The sequence below is a fragment of the Anguilla anguilla genome, chromosome 5, assembly GCF_013347855.1.
Source record: "Anguilla anguilla isolate fAngAng1 chromosome 5, fAngAng1.pri, whole genome shotgun sequence".
Taxonomy (NCBI): Eukaryota; Metazoa; Chordata; class Actinopteri; order Anguilliformes; family Anguillidae; genus Anguilla; species Anguilla anguilla.
The window spans coordinates 36,168,955-36,188,727 of NC_049205.1; the positions used below are offsets into that span (position 1 = coordinate 36,168,955).

At 45.5% G+C, this 19,773-nt stretch overlaps 1 protein-coding gene across 2 annotated transcripts in view; it reads left to right on the forward strand.

The window, feature by feature from the left end:
- Positions 1-19,773, forward strand: part of LOC118228126 (zinc finger protein 469) — a 211,904-nt gene that overhangs the window by 116,634 nt on the left and 75,497 nt on the right. Inside the window, exon 1 of one of the 2 annotated variants that reach the window (XM_035419440.1) lies at positions 9,303-9,545. The exons of the other annotated variant lie outside the window; for it this stretch is intronic. The gene's annotated coding sequence lies outside the window, so the exon portion shown is untranslated. Of the gene's footprint in view, positions 1-9,302; positions 9,546-19,773 lie in introns of those variants that run through there. 2 annotated transcript variants of the gene reach the window in all.

A 19,773-nucleotide genomic window follows, 5' to 3' on the forward strand; every position in this document is an offset into this window, starting at 1 on the left:
TCTGTGTCAGGTCGGGAATGGCAGTGCTTGGCACAAACAACGCTCATGCACATGCCCTGCAACTCATCGCTCATCTGCCTGCCTCTCTGACAGGCAGCAAGGAATTCTGTGTTCTGGATGCTGTCTGTAAAATGTGAGGAGTCGATAACCTAGCTGTGGTCTGCAATATGCAGAAGCTGGTTTCTGCAATATGCACAAGCTGTGTTCTGGAATATACACTAGCTGAGTTCTGCAATGTGCACAAGCTGTGTCCTGCAATATGCACTTGCTGTGTTCTGCAATGTGCACTAGCTGTGTTCTGCAATGTGCGCTAGCTGTGTGCTGCAATATGTGCAAGCTGTGTTCTGCAATATGTACAAGTTGCGTTCTGCAATATGCACTAGCTGTGTTCTATGTGTAGAAAGTGTGATGTGCTTGATTTATGCTTATATGGATAAAGTTGGGACACCATTTATAATAGGGATGCTGTGTGATTTGTCTTTGCCTGGTTTTGTGATCCTCTGGCTCCGATGAACCACATCTTTCTGCACAACGAAGGACGATAGCTATACGAATTGTTGGAGAGCAGAGAGAGAAGTGATCAGATTAAGTTTTCTTAAATCTCCTTTGACTCCAGTACAGCAAGAGGGCTCACGTTAACGTGTCATGTGTGGTTCAGTGCTGTTGCGTTTTTTTGCGCGTTTTTGGCCGTTGTCATGCTTGTCAAAGCGTTGAGCGGTTAGGTCTTGCTTTGCAATGCTATCTTTAGTCGTGTGTTGCTTTGTGTGGCTGTGTATTGTTATGCTTGGTTGTGTTAGCACTGACTCCTTTTTTTGCTATTGTGTGTGTTTCTGTGTATTTATGCGCTCTAGTGCACCATGTGGTCACGTGTTGTTGCGTATCGCTGGGTATTGTTGTGTGTGGCTGTGCTTTATTGGGGAGAGGTTGGCCTGCAGGTCCTGTTTGGGATAATTGTATGGTGCTGTGGTCTGTGGTCCCCTTCTCCACGATCCAGATTTAGCCCAGTGTCCCTGCCAGCCAATCATGTCCCTCTCCAGTATGCCTCCTTTCTGGAGTCAGCCTTCCAGAGTTCTGGCTCAGCCCGTTGGTACCAGACCAGGCCTTTCTGACCTACGGATTTTAGACTGAACTGATCTGGACCTGAACGTCACTCTGAATAAAGGATTTCTGTCCTCCGTCTGAACACATATGGTAGCATTGTTAGATAAACTGTCTTTTTGTGCTTTATATAACTACGGACGTTCACTAAGTTTTGAAGTTGAGCCAGTGTTTTCTTTCTGTTTTTTTTTCCCTGGATATTGGGAAGAACCACATGTTATAAATATATTAAAATATATTTTCAATATTTTTCAATTTCAAGCATGGGTTTGGCTGCATTACTTCATAATGCATATTTCAGTTGAAGCAATAGACTGTATGGCCTGCTTTTGACTCAAATTTCAGTTTTACATAATTGTACTTCGGTATTTTAATTATTAGTTCATTTACTTAGCAGACTTGAATGACGTGGTCATTTATGGAACGCTGAATGTATTGAAGTGCATGTTTCAAGAACAACAAGAGCAAAGGCTCAGGTAAAAAATGATAAGTCGCTCATCAGTTAAGAGGCATTGGGCGAGCAGAGCTTGACTTTATGCATTCAACAGTGTCTGCTTTCAGTGTGCTCAAAGTTCCTAACAGTCATCTTGGTTGTATGATTTATCATTCGGTAGATATTTTTGTTACATTTTCATTTGTTTAATGATATAATTTCAGCTGTGTTTGCATTTGCGGAAAGGATCAAAAATAAGCCCGCTAAATGGTGGTAATTATCTGTTAAAATATTAACAGATGAGTCATTCATCACAGAATCATTTCTGAAGCGAAGCAGGTGTCGAGTTCAGCTCGCTAGACTTCAACACTCTGTGAAATTATGCTGGATTTACTCCAGATTTCCATATAGCTGCGCGGTTCATTTCTTACCTGCGCTCTCTCTGACCATGACCGCCCCATCTGTGTCTCAGTGTGTCTGTCCTCTCTCATCCATTTCCACTAACATGGCTGACGTGACAGCGGGAAAAGATGGCAGTTTAATGTTTCAGTGAAAAAAAATGGAGACCGTGGTCAGTCACATGGGACTCTGGTGCGAGTGCTGAAAACACTGCAAGGTTTTAAATCAAAACAGAGATCTGACTTCCTCTCATCTATTGTTCGTGCTCCGCGGCGCTCTGACGCTTTGAGGTTCAGACTTAAAGCCGTCATGCGCGCGTCTGGATGCCATATGATCCTTACGACCGGGCCTCTTGCCCACCCGCTCGTCACACGCCCACCTCGTGCTGCTCTTGCTTTTCTGTCCCGGAGAGCATCCCCCCCCCCCCCCACCCCCCCCCCCCCCCCACCCCCCCCCCCCCCCACCCCCCAGCGTCAGCGCGGTGCGGTCGAAAGCTCAGACCTCCTGCGGTCCCTTTTTTGTCCTGACCCCGTGTCTCGGCGAGCTGTCATCGGCGATGTCACATCTGCGCTCCTGATGCCGTGACCACCTGTTGGAGAAACGTCTTGCTTAGATTTACGCCTTTCCTCGGTCGCGCCTGTTCGTGTTCGTGTGAAGCTCGTGTCCCGTGCCACACGAGCGACAGTTTTAGTGTGTGTGTGCGTTCCAGTGACTTTAACACCCATTAATAGCCAGCCAGAGTCCTAAAGGAATGTTCGAGTTGATCCGAGGAGAGGAATTTCTCTGATGATCGCTGCTAGACTGTGGGTGATCGGCGTGCCTTTGGGAGTAATTAATCTGTGGTACGCGGAAGGAGCAGACTTCAGCCCTTAGTCACACCCAGCTCTGGGTTGACCAAAGCCAGTTGTGTTCAACCACTGCAGACTCCCAGTCATTGCTGGCTAATTGCATAGCTGATACTTGAACTTGCTAATCCTGGTGAGTGCCTTTAAGGAGTAAACCACTTGACGTGAGTGTGTTACAGAAAGTGAAACACATCCCAAACAAGGACCACTTACCCCAGACAAGATGTACTGTGCATGACTGTTTACATTATACACAGTAAATGGCTCTGGGCATTGTGACTGTGTGCAGTGCAGTTTGCATTGTGTACATTTATAATGGCTCTGCGTGTTTATGACTGTGTTTATGACTGTTTACATTGTGCACATTAAATGGCTCTGTGAATTTTGATTGTGTGCAGTGCAGTTTTTCATTGTGTACATTTATAATGGCTCTGCGTGTTTATGACTGTGTTTATGACTGTTTACATTGTGCACATTAAATGTCTTTGTGAAATTTGATTGTGTGCAGTGCAGTTTTTCATTGTGTACATTTATAATGGCTCTGTGTTTATGACTGTGTGCAGTGACTGTTTACATTATGCACAGTAAATGGCTCTGTGTGTTTATGATTATGTGCAGTGACTGTTTACATTATACACAGTAAATGGCTCTGGGCATTATGACTGTGTGCAGTGCAGTTTTCATTGTGTACATTTATAATGGCTCTGTGTTTATGACTGTGTGCAGTGATTGTTTACATTAAGCACAATAAATGGCTCTGTGTGTTTATGATTATGTGCAGTGACTGTTTACATTATACACAGTAAATGGCTCTGGGCATTGTGACTGTGTGCAGTGCAGTTTTTCATTGTGTACATTTATAATGGCTCTGTGTTTATGACTGTGTGCAGTGACTGTTTACATTATGCACATTAAATGGCTCTGGGCATTGTGACTGTGTGCAGTGACTGTTTACATTATGCACAGTAAATGGCTCTGGGCATTGTGACTGTGTGCAGTGACTGTTTACATTATGCACATTAAATGGCTCTGTGTGTTTATGATTATATGCAGGGACTGTTTACATTATACACAGTAAATGGCTCTGGGCATTGTGACTGTGTGCAGTGCAGTTTTTCATTGTGTACATTTATAATGGCTCTGTGTTTATGACTGTGTGCAGTGACTGTTTACATTATGCACATTAAATGGCTCTGGGCATTGTGACTGTGTGCAGTGACTGTTTACATTATGCACAGTAAATGGCTCTGTGTGTTTATGATTATGTGCAGGGACTGTTTACATTATACACAGTAAATGGCTCTGGGCATTGTGACTGTGTCCAGTGCAGTTTTTCATTGTGTACATTTATAATGGCTCTGTGTTTATGACTGTGTGCAGTCACTGTTTACATTATGCACAGTAAATGGCTCTGTGCATTGTGACTGTGTGCAGTGCAGTTTGCATTGTGTACACTTATAAGGGCTGCGTGCAGTGATGGCCTCATGAGCATTTACAATGGTTCTGTGTGTGTTTACTGTACGACGGCATGTTGTTAAACTGTGTATTTACAGAATGACTGTGCAGTGACAGCGTATGTTTATGAGCGTGTGCAGGGACAGCATGGGATTATGACCCCGCGCAGTGGCAGTGCGCTTATGAGAGCGCACAGTGACTGCATGCATCATGTGCATTAGCACAGCGCCTTCATGGGCTTGTGCAACGCCTGCCTGTGTTTTGAGCACGTGCAGCGCCGCTGTTTGTTGTGAATGTGTGCAGGTCTGGACCGACTCTCAGCCGGCGTGCCGCGTCTCGCCCCCTGTCGCCCGGGGAGATGTAGGACGGCAGCAGGTGTGACTGGCGGGAGAACTTTTTCCTCTGTCTCATTGCGAGACTCTTTGCCAAGTCTTCGTCGATTCCCAGCTACATTTTTGCGCAGAAAAGTGCATGCATTCCCATAATGCCAAAGGTGAAAACCTGCGCGTCGTATTTGAGTGATATTGTAATTGGTTTATGATGAAAAGTTGAAGACGCTATGCAATCCAAATCACATTTTTTAAAATGGTTGCATTCTAAATAAGAAAAGAAAATAAATTTTGTATTAAGCATTGTATGATACTATATTGTTCCATTTTTCCATCCTGAAAGAAAGAGCTCTTGTAGTGCTCACTGCTGGAAGATTTGGTTTTGGTCACTGAAGACCATGTTTCCTACAAGGTGATTTACATAAAATATTTCTTTCACCAATATGCTGTGCCAGAAAGTTGTATGAATATGTTCATATGACTGCTGGACTCTTTACCATGGCTGACTGCATCACAGAGGCTGTGAAGGGATTATATTGCATAAGAGGTGGCATTCAAGTGTAATGTAACTGTGAAATATAGCTGTTCAGGGAGGAACAAATCATTGCTAATATGCGCTAACAAGCTAAATTAGCCGGCTAATCCTGTGCAGTCTGTATGTGTGTGTGTGTGTGTCTCTGGGTGAATGAATATGAGTCAGCTTTTAGGATCGGACTTACAAGCTGTTTTGAGTAGAGAACTTGCTGGCTAAGGGTAATTAATCCACTTTATGAGATGGGACCATAAGATCTGCATCTAAAAAAGGAAAAAGGAACTCTACTTCAAACAAAAGCAGATGTTTACATGAGATGGTTTACCCGAGCCTGCGACTGTGGCCTCACGTGTGGCCTGTCCAGCTGAAACGCTGGTCCAGTGGTCCTTACCCCTGGTCCAGAATTGAAACCAGAGTGTGCCGTTACTGACTGTGGTATGTAGCAATGGCACAGTCTGGCCTAATTACCAAAAGCCACGCTCTTGTTCTGCAGGGTGACCCCCGCCCCTTTGTAGAAGACTGACTCACGCGGTCGATGGGCGCCCTCGGCCTGTCTGCAGTCTGTCTGCAGTCTGTCTGCAGCAGCTGCGCATGACGGTCGCTCATCTGATGGGGGATGCTGGACTGCAGAGGGAAACAGAGGGGCAAGGGGCGGTACATACGTCTGAAGGCTCTGCTTGAATTGTCAGGGGACTTCAGGCCCCACAACTGTAAATGGGAATTACATAAAATGAAAAAAAAACTAAGAAACAACAGGGAAGAAATGGCGAAAATATGTTCGTATACACACGAGAGCGGTTCACTGAATCAAAACTCACGAAGCCTCATGTGAAATAGTTACTAATCTGCATTCTCTCATGGATCAAGTGTAAAAATGCAGCTGGACACAAAATTTAGACAAAGGAAATAGAAGGAAATGCATTAGTAGTTGCGTCACAGCGTAAACGAGCTGGATTCTGAACATTGTTCTCCATCTTAGCCATCCTTCAGCACCGAGCGAGGTCAACCGATCTCGGTGTGGTCCGCGGATTTCTGCGGACCTCTGGGCCGTCCGCGAGGGAGGGGCCTTGATCGATGAGAAAATGAGAAACCCTCAGACGGGCGGCCCGCTCGTGACTCACGGGTCGTCTTTCGTAAGCAAACAGGATTTTTTTCGCCCTTGATTCAAGCCTTAACTCATGCGGTTGTTTACAGGAAAGCTCGTCGGCTTCCCCCCGCCCCCACCCCCCCCCCCCCCGCCCCCCCCCCGTCCCAAACATCTCGGGCCCTTGCTCACTCCGCAGCCCTCTTTCCCAGGCGCGGGGAGCGTGACTCATCTGAAAGGTTATCTACGGCAGGGGGTGACCGCGGCACATGAGTCAGAGCCCGTGGTCTCGGCTCTGATACCCACTTTCCACACTCCGCGATTCCTTCTCCAGGCGTCGGTCGCCGTAATTGTAACATTGAGATCTGGCTCAATGGTTCTTCAGAGGGCAGAGGCGAGGTTTTATTCTTTTGAAGATTTTAAACGATGTATTTGTTTTATTTTTGGTTTGGGGGGGGGGGGGTGGTGGTGGTGTCAGGCGATGCATCTAGTGAACGCAAGGAGAGGTGCCTCATGGTCTTGCGTCAAATCATGACCATGCGATTGCCAGCTGTAAACAATGACAGTGGCGCATGGTTTCCCATAATGCACTGTGGCAGGGTACTCCTCTGGTAGACCATGCTGCTTGGGCCTACTAAACCAGTAGCCCACTGACTGCATGGTTCCCCAGGCAGACTGCTGAGAGAGTTCCAAACTGTGAGAACTGAAAATGAGGCAGAAAAAGAAATGGAAAAAAATGTTATAAATAATTATCGCTACAATGCCCAAAGTTGCTATTAACAAATACTAAAAAATGCATGTTGTGAAAATCTAGGTTGTGACTTCTTAAAGCGAGTTTGTGCTATATTGGAAGAGGCGGAGTTGAGACTGCCAATTGGCTGGTTTTTCTGTCCGTGAGAACTGCAAAATTATGCAGAGAAAGTAGTATTTTGTTTTTAATGGGAATCAGTGGGATGTTTTTCTGCCTGTTTTCAAAGTCACAAGGACTTTTCTGTTTATTGAATGAGTAAATCTTTAGGAAAATTATTTTGTATTACAGTAGTGTCATTGTACACGGTGTTACCTCATGCATACTTATGAAGTAGTATGCCACACTTTCTGACATCAAATAGATGGATTAGGCAAACAGTTAGTTTGTTTGCTTTTGAGCTATCTCTCAAGATTTCTGTTTTGCTTCATGCCTGCCTGCTGTGTGGATAGTCACATAAATATTCATACCTTAAGATTGCTTGAACAGGTATACATGAATCTTCCAAGGAACTATAATCTTTCTACAACTTACAGCCACTGTTCTCCATTAGTGTTGGCATATCCACAAACATTGTTGCCTCTCTTTTTCTTGAGTTCAGTGAAACTATGATACATACTTATAGAACCCTATTCAGACTTATGTGCCTGCTTAAACATGTTCTGTTGAGTCCAAAGTGTGTTTTCTAAACATATTCCATATTCGCCTTGCGTGCATAATTATCTTCCAAAGCAGCTTGTATACAGTAATGTTATTTTTCCAGATGCTGTATGAACAGTTTAGTTTTATTGCATTCATTCATAATTTTTTAATTGAAGTGTCTATCCTTAATTTTTTCCCCAGCAATATTGATTCAATGTGTTTGTGTTCTGTAATGCTCCTCTATATATGCTATTTTCTACTGGCATTGTCGGGTGTGACACTTCCGCCAAGTATTCAAATGTGATGACGCACGCACAGAAACTTGCATGCCAGATTCAAGAAAGCAAGCACCAAAAATCCAAAAAGCATCTTTGAAATTAGGTTTGATATGTTTCCCAATATTACTGGGTAAGACAACATTGTTTGTTGTCTCTAGGCAGTCTTCTTTCTCCAAAATACGATACTGTTGGATTATATTCTCAGAAAAATGGACACTTGATGTGCTCCCAGTAATAGATTTTTGAATAGATCTCAGGTATTTGGAGTGTGAAAGCTTTTGTGAACACCAGGTACCACACATGTCCCCAAATCCAAGTGGATAGCCACTTCAAATATGAGCACTACTGTTTTAACTTTTAGCAACTTTTAGCAATTTTAGATGCTGGGTGGTTCATCATGTTAAAGCACTGTTCAAGTGTATGGATGGGCCCGACAGTCTGGTTTCAAATCCGTACCAGCGCTGACCGTGGCTGGCAGCCCCTCAGGCCAACGTACAGTTGGTTCTAACATTGCCAAGGGATAGGAGATTTTAATTCGGCCGGGATTACGGCATCACGACTCACGGATGACCCTTATTGGTCGATTGGACAGGCATTGGAACATATCCAGTCTATACTCTCAAAATGGGGGCAAAATCATGCAAATAGGAACTTCATTTGAGTTGAAGGCTGTTTTTCACACAAAAAAATGTGAAGGACTTGTAGAATACATTAACATAATTTTCATTCTTTGTATCTCTCAGTTGAGTGGCTGATGAATTGGGATTGGTGGGTTTAGCCACCATGATATATCATATTGTTGTTTTTGTACTAAAAATTTCCATTATTGAAAAATTAGAAAGATTTATGAACACATTTTCTTCACACAAATTTGCCCATTCCTTTAGAATATTTGAATATTATCCACTTTTTTGCATATTCAGCTTGTAATCCACTTCTGCGAATATTCATATATCTGCGAGTGTTCAGGCTTTTTCAAAGTCTAGTTTGATAGCGTATAAAGACAGCCGGTGTGGTAGCAGTGCTCAGACTGCTCAAGGCTGAAATCAGTGGTGACAGTGGAGAGACAGGCCCTTCAGAATGCAGATGGAAAAACAGTCATGTCTGTCTGAAGGGTTAAACCAGGAGGAAGAGAAAGCTAATGGCATGATGACATCAGGAAAGGGGGGTGGGGGGGGGAAATTCCATTTGACCAGGAATCGTCCCACCTTAATCAGATTCAGGCAGGTGTGCTCTCTACTCAGCTTTACTCTACCCTACAGAGAGAGTGAGTGAGAGAGAGGGAGAGGGAGAGGAGCAGAGAGAAGGAAAGAGGGGAGAGAGGGGTGGAAGACAAGAGAGAGAAAGGGGGAGGGAGAGGGAGAAGAGAGGGAGAGAATGGGAGGACGAGAAAGGAGAGGGCAGGAGGGAGAAAGAGAATAGGGGAGGTACGGATTGAGAGGGAGGGAGAGAGGGATTGAGAGAGGGGAAGAAAGGAAGCAGGAGACAGAGGGAGACTGTGAGGAAAGTCAGAAGCTCCAGCCCTGCCTCTCCTTTGGGGTGTTTTTGTGAGCCTGTGGAGGACTGCTCTCCTCCTTCATCCCCCCTTCTCTGGAGCTGTGCACAAGACAAACCGCACCATAAGGACAGGATGAGAGAGAGACAGAGAGAGAGAGCGAGAGAGAGGCACTTTGGAGTCAGGAAACAGTGAACAGCTTCCAAGGTAAGAGGAGAGAACGTTACCTCTCTGTTTGCTTCCTCCCACTGCAGAAATCAGTGTGCTTGCGTGTGCACATTTTCTTACTGTCAGCTGGAAAGTCTGTGTCTGTCTGCATGTTTGTGTCTGCACGTGAGTGTGTGCGTGTGTGTGTGTGTGTGTGTGTGTGTGCGTGTCTGCATGTGAGGGTGTGCGTGTGTGTCTGCATGTCAGTGTGTGTGTGTGTGTGTGTTTTGCCATGTTGTCACAATCAGAATGTTCATGTGTCTTAGTTTGGCAGCTCTTAAGTAGCTAAATGACTATGGGGGGGTTGCTGTTAAACTTGTGGGGAGGGTCACTCTGTGATTTAGGGTCGGGATGGGGGTGGGGGTGTCTGTGTATGAGTTAAAGGCATGAGGGGCAGGTCAGCGCGTGTAAGTTGGGGTTGTTGGAGTTGGAAGGCATGGGTCAGGGGTGGGGGTGTGTGGGGTGCAGTCTCATGCTCTCGTGGCATTGCTTTACAGTAGTGGTGCGGCTGCGTGTGTGGGTGGCGGGGGGGGGGGGGGGTGCATGAAAGACAGAGGTGTGTGCATCATGTTGATGAAGATACTTTTTCTGCAATTGCATTATTGTTACTTGCATTTTTATTGTTATCAGGATCATAATCACCATGTTTGCTAATGCTAATATTCTTAATATATGTTATTGAGTTCTTGATGTGAATGGTTTCATGCTTTGTAAACTGCAAATGTCTTTCATTCCACTTGATTTTGAATTTGAATTTGAGAGGACTGATAATAGGGAAGTTGGTTGACTGGTACTTACCCCCCCCCCAACCCCCCACCTTCATTTTCCCTGTGCCCCAATACTTTCATTTAGATTTTGTTCTTTTTCCTTCTGAGGTATGTTTTGGAGGACGGGGTGCCAGACTGTCTGTGATTCATTTTAAGAAATATATGTACCATACCTCCAAAGAAAAGATTCATCTTCTTTACTACCTTGGAATGACTGTGCCAGTCATGCATGATGAGCACTTCCCAATAAAAAGCTTCATGTGGAATGGACGAGCTAGGGCCTGTAAGAACTGTACCCAGCACTAAAAAAAACCTCTCTGTGACTGTACTGCACATTAACCACCTCTGCCAATGTACTGTACCATTGTAGCAATGTCTATCACTGTACATATAACTATAGTGACCAATACAGTCATACTACAGCATCTCTGTGGCTATACTTTTTATCTGTTATAATTACCAACTCTATTCAGATAACTGCACTCAATATCAAAGTACACTATCTGCAGCTGTATGCAATATCCATCACAGTGTTGAGCTTAATAACTATACTCTGCATCGCGGTACTTAGCAGCTGTGCTAAGGTTGAGAGTAAAGCACTTCCCATGACTGAACGGAGGTAATGTCTCGCACTGCGCCGTGTGTTGAACCAGCAGATGACAGACCCATATGGAGAGAGAGAGAGAGAGAGAGAGAGAAAAGAAACTTCCCCCTAGAGAATTCTAAGGTTGAGGGGAAATCCCTAAGTCATCTGTTCATCATCTTCAAACGGAAAAACGCCCCCACCCCTCCCTCCCTCGTCCCACTTGTCCACACCACATTCATTCTTCTGCAGAATTCATGTCTTCTGCTATTCTTTTTTGCTGTCTTTCATTCACCGTTGGCCAGCCAAAACTGGAATGCTCACTGTAATTGCTGCCCACTGCTGAAACATCCTTCATCAATTTGTGAGGGTACGCGTTGGCACAAACGCCCTGGAGGGCTTTTAGAAGACTTGCCAGAGGAATGAATAGCTGTTGCTTCCTGTCGACCAGAAGGGGTCGCTGTTTCTCAGTGAGGCAGGGAATGTCCTCCCTGTTGAAATCCCCCCTCCCTGGATGATGCTGGGGCGAATTATTGCATGCCCGACCCGGGGGGGCCTCCACGTGCAGTCACCACTGCAATGGACAGGATTTGTGTCCAGACCAGGGGGAGCACCAGATTCGGTCAATATGCCACCAGATACGCCTCCAGTTACTTCATCAGCTCAACCCCCCACCGCGCCCTCCAACCCCAATAATGCCGACTTGCACACACTGCCTCCCCCACCCCCCACCCCCCGCCATCTATGCTGTGTTTTTTTATGCTTTTAGTCGGTCAATCAGTTGGTCACCAACTAACCAGCTTACGTTGTCAGCTAGTATATCATTTTGACCACCAGCTAACTGTCCCAGTTCAACCAGCTTTGAACAGCTTTGTCCACCTAGTGACCAACTTTGACCAGCCACAGTCTGGCTAGAAGTGTCGAAAACACACCTCAGACCATCGTAAACCAGCTTAGAATCCCAGCTGGTCTTCGCTGGAGTTTTCAGCAGGACTGTATGCCTGAGCATTCAGTTTATCTTGAGTACAAGTCTGGAACACAGTTCTGGCACTGTCCATGCATGAGAGAGGGGCATTCTGAATTCTTATTGGGGTTTGTGTTGAGCATTCTGCTGGGATTTCCAACACTGAGGCTACATGTTATGTTCCTGACATTTATGTGGTTTAAGGATTTGCACAGGCTAATGCAAGTCCCGTTGGTGCTTGTATTTTTGTTGTTGTCAGCCTCAGTAAGTTATGCTCTAGGAAAAAATGAAACGCTAGCCTAAAAATACATTTTTAAAAATCATGCGTGGCGATATTTTACTGTGAAAGAGCAATTTGAGAAAAGCAACATGCGCTACATCCAATGTTAGAATTATCTCACTGTGGAAAAGAGGCAAAGGAATTAGCCTCGCTGGATTGATGGTGATTACAATTGCAGACGTGCGCTGTGTTTTTACAGTGTGAAGCTTTTCAGGCACATGGCAACACATCACAACAAATTTGTTATGGGAAATACTCTGAAATATTCAGGTGAAAATGTGAATTAAAATGTGAATAGGCCATAAATCACAATAATAGATCCATTAACATTAATTTTAGAAACTGGGTATTTACATTCATGGAAGGCGTATGATTTAGTATTTGGTAATTTAGCATTTTTAATAGATCTATTTTGGCCTTAAACACAGACAATAGGGAAAATGAACTGTGAATTTGATTCATGCATACTAATTATTGTGGCTTATGAATTCCTAATATGTCATGTGCACTGCCCATGTGTTTATAATAAACTGTCAAATATGACTATGATATTTAGAGTGAAAATGGGTAAGAGAGTAATTCGCCCAAATATTTTGGTTGGTGAGCCAATAATGGGCAGTCTTCCAATGCCTACATGTAGGAGATAAGATGACACATTAAAGGAAGGCTGTGACTCACATGTACTGTGGTACTTACATCCTGGTGCCCTGGCAGATTTCCAAATCTAATTGTCAGTCTGGGCATTTTAACACCCCTGAGTAAGTGTTGTATTATATTCTATTTTTGTTCTATTTTGTAAGAACAGGAAGGTAGTCTGTGGGGACAGTGAGATTCAGTGTCAGGTATTTGCTTATCTAAGGAGTTCTTTCCTTGAGATTTGCCAGTGTGAGCTCTGATCAAGGTGTAGCCTGAGCATTCTCTCCAATAGTTACTGTATGAGGAAACAGTACAGACCTTTCTGAGTGCAGCACAGTATTGACCTTTCAGAATATAGCACAGTATTGACCTGTCAGAGCAGAGCACAGCACTGACCTATCAGAGTACAGCACAGCACTGAACTGTCAAGAGTGCAGCACAGTATTGACCTGTCAGAGTACTGCACAGCACTGACCTATCAAAGTACAGCTCAACGCCGACCTATCAGACTGTCTGAGTACAAACCAGCATGAAGACCTCTGCAGAGAGTATTACATTTACTGTTTAGTGTTGGGAAAGTTCTATCCCACACACATAAATACAAAAACACATATATCAGCTAGTCACTAAGGGACCCCAGTTTGCAATTTGGTCTGTAAAAAATATTTTTTAAGCTCAGAACTCAGCACCCCAATGCTGGCTGCTTTACTGCCACATTTATACACTTCTTAACCAAAAGTGCACACCTACTGGCCACATATGGACTCCAGCATGAAGTCAGTTGGAAGATTTAGTGGATACAGAATAATAACCTGAACTGAAGCTAGGACATTGGGAAATTGGAACATGAGGGAAATGACCGTTTTTGGGACAGGTTTTTTGGTTACTGCCCCTTTATGCACTTTATCATTCTGAGTTGTGAACACTAAAGCTGGGCTGTTCTACTGGTGAAATTATTAGTTTCTGCTGTCTCCAGCTAGGCCAGAGCCAAACCACATCAACCCAACAACAAGCAGAATCATTCTAACAATGTTCATTCATCTGTCACATCTACACAAAACAACACAACCCCAGAGGACTGGGTGGGGACGAGGGGAAAAATGCTGAGGTGTGCTTGCCAGATCCGCGTTAGAGTTATATGCTGGGAATGTCTTGTCTAGTGAGTACAGATGCATGGTTGCCAGACAGTGAATAATGAAATGGGGGGTTTCAGAGCTGCATGTTAGTGAGGGCTGTGGTGTGTTGGTGATTAGTAAGATGTCAGATCTGCATGAAAGTAAATGATGAAGTGAGGTTGCCAGATTTATCTGTCATTGTAGGCTGTGGTCGTGCATATTGAGCGTTTGTGACTGCATTGATTAGCTTGTGTGGTCTGTTGGTTTGTTTGTTGGTGCATATATGTGTTTGTTTGTGTGTGTGTGTGTGTGTGTAGGCGTGTGCGTGTGTCTGGGTGTATGTGTGCGCGCGTGTCTGCTAATGTATTGCGGTTTAAATGTGTGTATTGTGTTTTTATATGTACCTGTTAATGTGAGTCATGTGGTGCCGCTGGCGTGTTTTTTTGCACCTCGTTAATATGTGTGTGTGTGTGTGTGTGCATGTGTTGGTACGAGTGTTGTGTTTTTCTGCATGGGTCTGTTTTTGTTGTTGATGTGAGTGCTGTGGTCTTGATGATTTTGTTGGTATGCATTGTGATTTAAGATGTGTTTGTCGGTGTGACTGTGTACAAGATCACACTGTCTTTTTTAGTCCACGCACAAGGCAAAAGTGTCCCATAACTATAACTAGGGCCACCTGTTTCCACTATGTGACCTGCAAGAATTTAAACTTGTATCCTCAAGGGGTCACCACAGGCACTCCAACGAGTGACAGTGTATAAATGGCCAACAGGACGCCGCTATTTTCAGTGGGCGAGATTGGTGGCCGATCGCATCACTTCCTGATTTGTCTCTCGTGCAATGGATACTGGGAATGCACAAGATTTCGCAGGTGCCAGGTCTCTGGTTTGGGACACAAAACACGTACTTCTTGCAGTAGCTGCCCTGTAGAATTAGTTAGATTGCAGCATTGGGGTTAGAACGCAGAAACTTTGAGGTATGAAATGATTCCTCACATTCTCAAAATAACTCGCTATAATATGTAGTGTGGGTGAAATTTTCCCACGTTCCCTACGGCAAACCTTCATCGGAGTTTTGGGATTTTTAATGAGCTTCTTCTATGAACCTTACAGCACAGTCCTTCAAGGTTGCAGGTTTATGGCGTCATTATTTGTGCTGAGAAGCCCAAAAGTCATTACTTCCGCAGCACAGGCTAGGAGATAAATCCTGGTTCCCTGACTCCAACTGTGCAATTAAGCGACCATTCATACAATAGAGTTTCCAGTTGCGACATTTATAAACAATTAGTTGATTTAATACGGGGAGAGTCAGGAAGGAAGGTAAACAGGGATGGAAGTTTAAATGCTATGAAAAGCATGTCTTTGAGCCAGTGGTCCTCACTCTTGCTCTTGGAGAGCTGCCAGGTCTGTTTGTTTTTGTTGTCACTCTGCACTTGAGTGGCACAGCAATTGATTAGTCGAAGCAGTCGATTTCACAGTTTACTCTGGTCACCTGGTTTCTTGGGTCTGAATCAGTCGCTGATCATAAGGAAAAAACAAAACACCAGACTCTGTGGCTCTCCAGAACCAGGAATGAGTATCACTGCAGTACTAAGAAAAAAGCATCCATATAAAGCAGAGGTGTCTAATCTTATCTGAAAGGGGCTGGTGTGGCTGCAGGTTTTTGCCCAGCACTAAGACACCTGATTCTACTTAAAATCTTGACTGAAGACCAAGATTATTAAATTAGTTGAATCATGAATTAATTTTTTATTTAACTTTTTTTGTGCAAGTTAAATCTTATATAACTGCTCTCATTTTTATTGTGGGCATTTTCCTTTGCTTCTGATTAAATTCATACCCCTGTACAACATTAAAAAATACTGCAACATGTCCACTGAATTTAATGTGTGATTGTCGCTTGTAGGCAACGCTGTCAATCATCATCTGTGCTTAATTAATGTCAATTAGTTTATCAACTTTGAATATTGAGAAGGTGCAAATGGAATAATTGCTGGGAGGGGGCTTGACAGAGAGGCTATTGTGACCTCTAGCTGGTGGAGGACTGAAGTACTATGCAAGAAAACAAGGGGAAACGAACCCCACCCGTAACCCAGCCAGTGGCTGCTGCTGGTGAGGTCAAGTTAAGTTCCAGCACGGTAGACATGCCTTAGCCTGTGGTAGGTAGGCGGTGTATGACCAGGTTATGCACCATAAACACAAGCATGTTTAAGTGAAGTCTTTCCATTCCCATATTTCTGTCAATCAGGGATAGAGTTGTACATTAACTTCTGGAACTACTGCTGGCCTAAGGGCTTGTATTGACTGCTGCCCTTGAGATTCTCATGTGTGAGCTGTGTGTTGTGTAGTGAAAGTACAGTTGTCATGGGACACCTTCACACTAGTCTGGTGGATCTTGTAAATCACCCGTGTTGACCTTTGACATAGGCAAACACACCCCCATCTGGGGGGGGGGGGGGGGAGAATGGAGGAAGTGGAGCGGTCTAACCAGGGTTTTTTTTTTGAGGGGGGAGGGTGTGATGAGAGAGAAGAAGGTTTTTTTGCTAGGGCTGAGGGGAGGGGCAGGAAGGGTATTTTGTTCCATTTCTATAGATACTTACATTTTAATGTAAGCCTTCAACCCACTGCTTAATTAACTGCATCTTTACTGCAGTATTACTGCAGTAAAAAGTATACGAGCCCCACCCGGAGGCATGCTGAACATCATAACAGGCCTCTGTCAGTCTGCAGGCCAGATCTCAGATGCGCTCCTGCTTAGATCAGAAGACATTAAAGTGAGCGTGTCTATGAGGGCGCAGTGGGATGTGGGTATCAGGTCACGTGATTCGCGATCCCACACACCTCCCTAAAAGGCACAAATGCTCTCATGACGCCACTGAGTTTTATTGTGTGTAATGGTGAAAGGAAAATCTGCTGTCATTTGGCACAGGGCCTCAAGGTGAGGACATTACATTCCACTGCGTATTCCTGCTTGTGGGTTTTTTAGGGGAGTGTGCGAGTGTGTGTGTGTGTGTGTGTGCGTATTAACATACCTCGTTAATGTCTGTGTGCTCGTATGTTTTCTCAGTCAATCACAATGTCTGTTCACACAGGTGAACCATTTTTTATGTAAGGATATTCACACATGGTGCTATTTCAACCAATAGAAATACTATTACCATTTTATACTTTTTCAAGCTATTATTATTACCTATTATTGTTATTTATGCAGAAGAATAAAAGAAACAAGCCAGGTTACTTGAATAAATATAAAACATACAGTAGGTAGCACTGCTTTGGGGTTTGGCTCATTTAGCTAGTGTGCGCTTTGTGTGTGAGTAACTTTTTAACATTGAAACTGTTTTTGCTGAGATCATATTTCAGCTTGCACAAAGGTGCCCTGTGGGGGACAGTCCATACTATCATAGACACATAGACACTAGCTGTGGATCAATGCAGCCACTCTTATCAGTTGGAGAGGCTTTTGAATGTAAGAAAGGCTAAAGCGGAGCTTTATATCTGTATGGTTACTTTAAAGGGGATATCTGATTTTGGCACGTGATGAATTAAGTCGTTACATAATTCAGGCAGCCCTTCCACTGCTTTTTATTTTCGTAGCCTGAAACTATGAAACTCCATCAGTATGAGGAAGAGACCATTCAGTATATATGAGTTTAAACATATATGAGGCCCTTCACTGGATACAATGTATATGTGGCCTGTCGGTACATATGGCAGTATGCATCCACGAGTCCATTCGCTGCTTTGCACTGTAGGTAAATGGCCCAGTCGTCTCTCGCGTGCTCTCGTGTTTGTGCTCGGGGGCGTGCGATTGGCCGGACCCTCTCGGCGGTCGGGTCGCATCGTCAGGCGTCGCTCCGAGCCGCGCGGGAGCACTCGGGTGACCTCGGCAGACAGGCTGGGACAGAGCCGGGCCTCTGGGGCATGCGAGGAATGCTCCCGGGAGGACGGGAGAGCGAGAGGGACCCCTCCCTGCCCCCACGACGGCGGCGCCTCTTCGCTCGCGGGCTAGCGCGCGCGAGCCGGAGCGCGGGTTACCCGCCCCACCGAGCTTCGCTCCGAGACGGGGCGGCAGTAAATTACGATTAAAAAAGGCATTCCGCGTGTAACCGCGGGGCCTCGAGAGCTCTCCGGTGCTTTATGAAGGGGTGGAGAGATGGAGAAGAGAGATCGCTGATAAGAGGAAATGGCGAGGGGTAACAGGTTAGTAGCCATTGGCCTCTTTGTAGACTTGACAAACAGGGTGAAGCTCGCCATTAGAGGAAGCTTTGAGGTTGGAATGGGGTGGGGGGTGGGGGTGGGGGGGTGGAGGTGGGGGGGGGGGGGGGCCAGACTGCCATCTGTTTGCCACATGCAACCCTAAAGGAGCCGTGTAAATCACAAACACATTCAGCGATTCAGTGCCACGTTCCGTCTGGCTAAACCGACCCTGGCCATCTCTGCAGAAATTTGTCTCTTTCTCTCTCTCTCTCTGTCTCTCCCTCTCTCTCTCTCTCTCTCTCTCTCTCTCCTCGGGGCAGAGACACCGACAGACGGATCGGGATAAAATGAAAGACGGTCGAAAGAGATGACAGAACGGCGAGGGAATGGGACACGGTCACTTGAAACGAAGCCCTCGTAAACACCGACAGCGTAGGCGTTTACGAGGCAGAGTCGCTACAGTGGGCCTTGAGGGTGGGTGGACGGCGACTCGCGTGCGTCGGCGGTGGGCGTCTGTCGACGTGAACTTCGTTCCCCTGGGACGGCGAGCCTCGCTCGCCGCGACCGCCGCCAACAGGTCCCACGGCCCGGCGCGGCGCGGCGCGGCTGACTACGCCGTCGGGGTGGCGTGTGATCTACGGTCGCGGGGGATAGCGGTCTGAGTCACTTTTTGTTTTGGAGAATGTCAGCACGCAGGCCTCTCCCTGTTTTTCCCATGCCCCGTTGGTATTCCCCGTCTCGGTCTGCTTTATTCACGGACGGCAGGTCCTCAGAGAACAGCCCTCGCTACGGAAGGTGGCGGGGAGGTTGGAGGGGGGTTGGGGGGGGGGGGGGGTTGGGGGGCGGGGAGGCAGCCATGGTGAGCGATCAGTGACCAGGAAGGCTGTCTTTCCAGACGCCCCGTTTACAGGAAACAGAAATCAAATACAGGAAATGAAAGGAGGATTGTTTTCTTCTCCAGTGCAGTGTGTTACAGATGAGGTGGAATGGAGGACAGTTGCGTAATGCCCTCAAAGAAAGACGGGCAGGGAGATGGGCCGACTGACAAAGACTGACTTGGGGGAAGCAGGAATCAAGCAGACAAGCTTGCAAGCATGCATGCGTGCACCCATGCACACATGCATACTCATATTAAACAAATAGGAATCAGACAGAAGGACAAACAGACAGACAGGAGCCATGTGCACTTACACATTGCCCCTTACGCTTGCAAGATAGGCCAGGCCTGTAAGCAGAATCTGAGCTCAGTGACACTCTTTCACTGACACCTCAGACATACAGACCTCAGAGTTACAAACTGACCGACCAGTCAGCTGACTATGATGAACCTGGAAGTAGCAGATGCTCCTTATTATAAGACGCCCAGACGATCTTTGTTAACACTAATGCAAAAAAGAGTGAGCACTAAAGAGAAACGAGCCGCACGTCCCTTTGAACAATGGAAATACACCCGTGCGTGTATATGAAATACACCTCGCCTCTAACTGCTTGCTGTGTCTGTCTAAAATCCCTGAGTTGGAAGCAAGTTTCCAACAGAGCGACATAATGAAAGGAAAACACTGGGATCTTGTGTACGATAAAGTGCGCATTTTAATGTGCTTCTCGACACGTTGACAGATGTATTTATTCATGTGCAGAAGCCAGAAGCCGTTTAAGTCGAGCTGAGTAGTGAGCAGCTGCCTGT